This window comes from Tachypleus tridentatus, chromosome 12 (genome assembly GCF_004210375.1).
Source record: "Tachypleus tridentatus isolate NWPU-2018 chromosome 12, ASM421037v1, whole genome shotgun sequence".
NCBI lineage: Eukaryota > Metazoa > Arthropoda > Merostomata > Xiphosura > Limulidae > Tachypleus > Tachypleus tridentatus.
Genome location: NC_134836.1, coordinates 44739125 through 44746927, shown reverse-complemented (window position 1 = coordinate 44746927; position 7803 = coordinate 44739125). Strand labels below are relative to the sequence as shown.

The 7803-nt window shown below is 31.6% G+C and overlaps 1 long non-coding RNA gene across 2 annotated transcripts in view; it reads left to right on the top strand.

Moving 5' to 3' along the window:
- Window positions 1-4515: 4515 nt before the first annotated feature.
- The window catches only part of LOC143234988 (uncharacterized), a 73687-nt gene continuing 70399 nt past the window's right edge, over window positions 4516-7803 (top strand). For both annotated transcript variants that reach the window (XR_013018883.1, XR_013018882.1), the window contains exon 1: window positions 4516-4780. This is a non-coding gene — a long non-coding RNA (uncharacterized LOC143234988). The remainder of the gene's footprint in view (window positions 4781-7803) is intronic.

Sequence of the window (7803 nt, the reverse complement as noted above, 5' to 3'; positions counted from 1 at the left end):
ACTATTTTATAACACAAATTTTAAAGTAATTTAATAAAAACGGTTAAGTTTGTTGTATATTTATTAAGTTTCACGCAGAATTTTTAAATTTTCTAACTGATTATTTCTAGATTATTAGTTTCTTTTCCTTATTCGGTTTTATTCTTTGATTATTTTGTTTAAATGTAAATCATTGTTCTAAAGAGCCAAATGATAACTTATATAACATAAATTTCTATATTTTTAAAATAATGATTTTTTTTTTCGAATAATGAAATCTAAAGCTTAGATTACTGGATTTATTATATTCCGGTTTGATTAAACGTTTGTGTTATTATCGATATGTATATTACAATACTTGAAAAACCGAAAAACTGAATGTTATTGAAACAGTAATGCGCTTAAATTACGAATAAAATTAAATCTTAACCCGTAAACATTTAGTAACAGCCATGTTTAGCTTTTTGCTTGCTAATTTATCTAATTGTTTCAACAGCTTAAACGGTAGACTTTGGTTCTGATCTGCACACATAATAACTCTATGTGACTCCAAAAACATGAAACAAAAATAGAAAGTGTTTTCAAACTATTTATTGAGTTCTCCAAAGTGTTTAACGACACATATATGCAATGACTCTACTGCATATGTTGTGTTTAGGAAGGCTCGGCATGGACAGGTAGGTTAAGGCGTTCGACTTCCTTTAACGTAAGACTTCCCTGTAGTCTTACACTGCTAAATTAGGGACGGTTATCGCAGATAGCCCTCGTGTAGCTTTGCGCGAAATTCAGAAAACAAAAACAAATCATAGACAACAATGCGTATTAAGCTTATTAATATACATAAATGAAACTAGTTCAGCCATAATAAACAAAAACTTAATGGCAAAACTGCAATATCTAACTCATATCTTACAAGTCTCTTATGAGCAAACCAAACTATGCAGGCTGCAATTTTTATGATAAGAAATTGTAATTCTAAGTTGATTGAATTTTTTTTTCTTTTGAAACGGTAATTATGGAGGATCATGTTTCAAAGGTGGAGGGTTATTTGTCAATATTAACAATACCATAAAAACACTACTATATTTTTAGAAGGATTTCAACTGCTGATGGATAAAAGTTCAACATTAGTTTACGTTTCTTGACGGTAAACGTTTATTTGATTTTTACATCTTCGTCGTTGGAACTACTTTTTTATATTATCTACTCATTCATCATATTCTAGATCCACTAATTATTTGAGCAAATAGCAGTATTAAACTTGACACGTTTTTACATAGTGCTTTAAGGCTAAACAACGTGTGGTTTGATCTACAGAATCTCACCCATATCGAAAACAAATACGCTGATGGACAATGTAAATATGTTGAAGTTTATTACTTGCGTATTTTCTCTTGAACAATGTCAACCCTGATTCTAAGGCAACTCAACTGAAATTACTGGATAGTTTGATTTGGTTACTCTGTTTTTACCCACAACTGGAAGATTGACATAAGATTACAGTCTTGGAATATTATAGCTCACTTTATGAGGGCTTTATACGCCATTCAAAATTTTTAAAAATTGTTATTAATTAATTATATAAGAAAATTAGTTTTCAACAGCACATTTTCTAGAATTTCAGTTTCTTTATTAAAATGGTGATAGTCATTGGCAATAGGGTAAGCAAAATATAAAACTGTCAACATGACTTGCTGCTCCATTTACCTTGGTTTTTGACACTTTAGTGTTTATAAGCGATCACCACAGAAGTTGATATCTAAATCTAAAGGAGACTAAATTATGTTTTTTTTTTTCAACTGTAAACCAAGTAGAAGGATATTATTGGTATAGAGGTAAGTCTACGGATTTACCACACTAAAATTAGGGGTTCGATTCACCTACGTCAACTTAGCAGATAGCCCGATGTGGCTTTGCTCTAAGAAAATATGCACACAAGGATGTTGTTTGTTTAAATATTCTAAGAACAAATGCATACGTCCTTAAAAATGGCAACGGTGTCATTAACATACGTATCGGGCTTAAAATACTCTTTGGACATTTATTCAATCTTTTTTGCCGCTCATAGAACAGTTCTAAGTTGTTGTTTTTTCTTACAAGTACAAACATTTAGTTTGTAACTTTGCCATTTCTTGACTGACTAGATATCTTTTTATATCTTCGATTGATTAATATATTTGACTACGCCGAAGGTCTCATAGAATAATTTGCTCTAATCTCGCCTAGATTAATTCTAATTTGAGGGTAGACTGACTGGTAGAATGATTGATGAATAACAAAACTGATTCGGGTACAACCGTGCCCCATGTTTGTTATTGATGAAGCACAAAATTATAGCCAATAAAAAGTTTTAAAAAGTTTCATAGGTTAATTTACTTTAATCCTGCCTAAAATAATTTCAATTAACAACACTGTCTATTTGATTAGAAATACTGCTCTCAAAAGAGTAGACCAAAAGTTGGCTAGCGCAGATAGCCCTCGAGTAGCTTTGCGCGAAATAAAAAAAACAACAAACAAAACAAAACGGCGGGCATGTTTGGTGTGACGGGAATTTGAACCTGCGACCCTCGCCTTACGAGTTGAGCGCCTTAATCACCTGACAATGCCTGGCCTTCAGAATTAGTAACAAAGTTTATATTTTTACTTTATTTGTAGTTAAGTACAAAACTACAAAACTGATTATTTGTGCTGTGCCAACCACGTTTACGAAAATCCAGTTTTTAACATTATAAGTCTTCACGATAACCGCACCCCGGTAATACAGCGGCAATTTTAAGGATTTTAAACGCTAAAATTAGGGGTTCGTTTCCCTTTGTTGGGCTCAGCAGATAGCCAGCCGTAGTTTTTTTTTATAAGAAAAACACACAGAAACACTCAGGACAACCTCTGTTTCACTGGTAAGGGTCTACTTAAATTATCTTCTCAGGGTTAACAAAATTCTTGATAAAATATTTAAAATATACTTGATGTGTATTTTAGATTCACGTACTGACAGATATGCAGATACACATATAACACTTTTTTATTAAAAGGAATAGACGAATTTAACCTACCATGCTAATATCAATGAGGAAATTATTATTTATGCGCAAATGTGCCAAAAGCAAAGTGCTTTGGCAAAGTAAAACAGAAAAACAAACAAACATGTACTTCAGTGCAAACCGCGAAAGCAGTTTAAATGTAACATTTAAAACATCTTTTTATGTTTAGTATACAGTTACGGGTTTCTCAGAAGTTTTTACATACGTTGAACTTAGGATATTCCTTCAGGAGCCATTATGATATATAGAACGGATGGGCTACAAACATTTAAAAATCTTTCAAGAGGAGATTCATTTTAACATCACCGATAACAGATACCTCCTTATTTTAAATCCGAGCTCAAAATTACAACATTGGTTCTGTTTTAAGATCCTCGTTAAATTTCTCCATTCGTGACTACCCATCCGAGGAAATGCCTTTTTTAATGGAGACATTTTGTAATAAAAATGACATTTTTTTGAGGCTATTAGAAAAGGCTATAGGTATCACTTGAAAATAATACGTGACAACTTCCTCATTTTGTAGAAGTACACTAGCTGAATAAAATGAAACCTTTAGTTTAACAGTCTCTCGTAAACTTCTTTTATTCTTATGCAACGAAAGACATAATAAGAAAAAAAAGTGGAAGACGTAACGTAAGAAAAGATAAATGACTTTATGTTTCCAAACATGTGCATCGCCGTCATAGATTTCTTAAACAAGAAATGTTACTTTCTCTAAGTTAGTACAAAAAATAAAATAAAATGCGTTTTGCACTTTGGAGCGTGGGTGATTTATAAGAGTAACCCAATACTTGGAGGTATAGTGTTGACTATACGACACCTCTCCAGTTTATCACTTAGCGCCGGCTATCAAGGATAGCCTTCGTGTAGCTTTGCGTAAAATGTAGTAAACAAATCAATCAAGAACAACATTACCAACTCATTACTCAGTTTTTTCTACTTTTTCAATCTCTTTGAAATGACGAGTAGTTAGTGTATGTTTTTAACCATTTTTCAGAGATTTATTTTTCAAGTATCATAGCAGTAAATGTGTGAGTATGGAAGCTACTTATAGGAACTATTAAAATGAGCTGTTGTTGTTTTTTGAAATAATGTAATTGGAAAAAAAGATTATTTATATATGCATATACACAGTATATTTCATCCCCCGCAGTTCCGTATTCAGCCTAGTGGTAAAACTTAGTTTTGGGTAGTTTTATGACAATTAAACAAACAGAATGTCTTCATTTTAGGTACATATATTTTTTTCTAAAATTTGGGGCTTATTGCATTCCTTTAAATAAAACCTTTTACATATTTTGAAATCGTATGTAAATGAGTTATCATTTGTGAATGTTGATACGATTATAAAACTATGGTCCATTGATCAACAGTATTTCTTCATACATAAAACCATTCTGACCAAAAGTTGAGCTGTTGCTAAGGGGGATATAACCACTCTTTTCGAAGAGAAACATTCATACAACAAGGTTGTTTCAATGGTATACAAACATTGGAAAAACATTTTAATGAAAGGGGGGTCATCTATTTTATCCCCTAAAAGCAGAAAAACTTGCGTGCCACAGAATTTAGTTTAATAGAGGACTTCAGAACTATTCCAAAGCTAATCAGGAGCAACTTTTCCCACAAAATAAACGCTACAGCTGGGAAAGAGAATCTTCTGACATAAAAAAACTAATAGCAGTGAAGCTCGGCATATATTCTTGTACAACCAAAGGTCATTCAGAAAGACAGCTGAAAAACTTAGTAATCTACAAGTAAGTTTTTTATCTTTGATCTGCTCAAACGGATACTTATAGTTTAAATCTAAAACATTAACCTACTTGTAAAGAGCTATTCATAACGAATGGACCAACGTTGACTTGAAAACTTTAATTTCGTGAAAACACAGCTGTAGGGGAAGGAGACGTAGAATAACCGTTGAGGAGAACGTGGTTTTTGGTAGTAGTTAGTTAACACGACGAACTTAAGCCTTGTTTTGTAACTCACTTCCGTATTGGTTACTAAACCACTTTACAACAGTGCGTTATGTGTAGAATGCCAGTGTGTGTTTCAATGTTTTCTTTTGCGGTGTTCTGCATATTACTAATTTAACCGAGCCAAGTTTGGAATATAGAGAGATTAAGACCGTTAACAAACACTGTAATCACTCTGTATAGTAGATAAATAGATTTTACTGGTACTTGAAACGAAACGTATCGTTCAATTAAATACTCTTTTCAAGAGTTGTAAGGTACGTGAAGCTGTTTCCCTATTTAACGAGTGAAAAAAAAGTTTGTTATTTTTTATATTATATTTGATATTCCTTTTCCTGCAGAAAGTAGGAATTTTTATGACCACCCCATTTACCTATGCACATAACAACATATATGTGATATTAATTGTGAGAATGAATAACACGGGAATCGCAAAAAAAATAATCATTCTTGTTTTAATCCCCCTCTTTTCGCGAGTGATGACGTTAAAAACAATACAAGATAAAGTATTGTGTTTAGAGGCTTCACAGAGTTTTGTAAGAAAAGTTACTAAAATTGCATCAAGGACCAAAAAGTTTATCATATTTTATGAAAAAGTCCCTTAGAAAAAAATTTCCTTGATAAAGATATTAATTTTTCAAGCAAACAAACTTTTTATTTAGAGGTGTCCAGCAACAGACCGCAAGAAATGCAGTGTATATTCTGTTTTACGTTACGAAGACTTTAAACAGCCCTGTTATTTAATCACTTTGAAAGCTTTTAAAAAACGTCATGCATAATTCAAAACAACACCTGGTAAAATTTGAAGCGAGAGTTGGAGATGTTATAATTGATGTTTAATGGTAGAACAGATGCTGTGTTTCTTAACTTGAGATCGAGTCAACTCCATTATATTTAAATAACTAGTTGTCTGTTTGGTGTTGTTTTAATAAAAGCTGTATTTAATAGGTGAAACTTTGCATAAAGCCGTCAAGATGAGTTCTATGCCATAAAAAGTAGTGAGGCGAGACTAGGTATATATTTTAATAAGCACGGATTAATACGTACCTTAAAAGTCTTAACATTTAAACAAACTATAGCTTATTTGCAAAGTATAAATTAAAATTTCCCTTAAAATATATTGTGCTATACTAGAATTTAATTGGTACTATGAAGGATAATTCTCAAAATTTTATCTCGCTAGATGGCCAGGTGGTCAACGCGCTTGACTCGCAGTCTAAGGGCGATAGGTTCAAATAACCGTTTTAACCATGTGGTATTATAATGTTCGGTCAATCCCAATTCACTGTCATCTTAAACAAACCTGGCGTCGATAGCCTCGTGTAACTTTGCGTTAAATTTAAAAATGGTGCGAGTATAAGTCAGATAAGACAAAGTACTCGTATTAGTAAGTTCTGATGTTATGGGGAAATCCTAGTTACAATGTGATAAGAACGAAAAGTGTAAATAAAACAGAAAGTCCCTTATCCATCTAGAAAGAAAAGGAAAACTTTTATTGTAAGTTTACAGACTTACAATACCAAAATCCATCGTTCGATTCCTTACAGCAAACATAGTGTACTAGCGCAATGTGTAATTTTGCTCTAAAGACACAAAGAATGAGTATATATCATTAATTGCTCTCTAAAGCAATACCACAGAAATACTTTATTAATAAGATCTATACATCGATAATTTCTCAGCATCAAATGTATTTGTTTCGTATTCAAACAAATACAACATTCAATCCGTTTCAGAAATTTTATATTGTTATAAATCTAACCGATATAAATAAGATTGGTTTACTGTCATTGAATCTAATTTTTCAAACAACTATAATATTTTCCCCTAAAATCTTTAAGCTTCTAGAATTCTGTTTATATTTATACCTTTTAAATAACGCCTTTATTTATTTCTCTACAAATATTTTTGATATCTGTAAATATGTTTTTTTCCTACATTACTTCAATTGAAATGTAATGAACCTCGCCTTGGTATATCAAGAACCATTCAAACGCCATCAAACAACTTTTAATCACGATATGTAATGTTTATTTTCAGCTTCGTTATTGTTTATTTAAACATTCAATGTGGAAATCTTCATTCTATACTTCTCGGGCCGATATCATGTTAATGTCTCTCGTCTGTCTATTGGTGCGTGCGTAAAAACATTCAAGGTCAAGTCTTATTATTCGGTCTGAGAAGAATAGGAAGCGAAACGTGATTGGCGGTGTTGACTAGCTGTCTTTTATCATTTCAAAAGAAGGGACGCGGAATCCAACAATAACAAAAAAAAAACAACAAAACAAAACAAAAAACAAAAACTGACGATTTATGTTTTTGTCTTGTTTATTTGTAACACATTCTGTCTTTTGAAAAGTTACTTGAGATGCATTTTGTGTAAGTTTTGTTCATTTGTGACATTCTGATTTTACCCTGTTTATATGTTTTGTATTAAACATTATTAGAAAAAGAAAACATAGATATTGGTAAACTGTTTATACGTTCATTGATTATAAGTGTGATAGATATGTTATATGTATGTATATGTTATGTATACACATATAAGCTATAGCATCACAGCCTTTTATAGGTGAAAAATAAAATAATTGGCTCAGCTATCTATGAGATAATGAACAACAAACGTTAGATGCTCCAAGAACAACGAAGTTATTTTAATATAAAAAAACAAACAAACTGTAAAATGTAAGTATGCTGATATTGCACGTGAAATTTCATTATCTCTTGCATGTATTTCTAATTTTAAAATTGTGAATATACATAGAAAATACACATTTTCTCCGAGAATTTTTTTCGTCGAACTA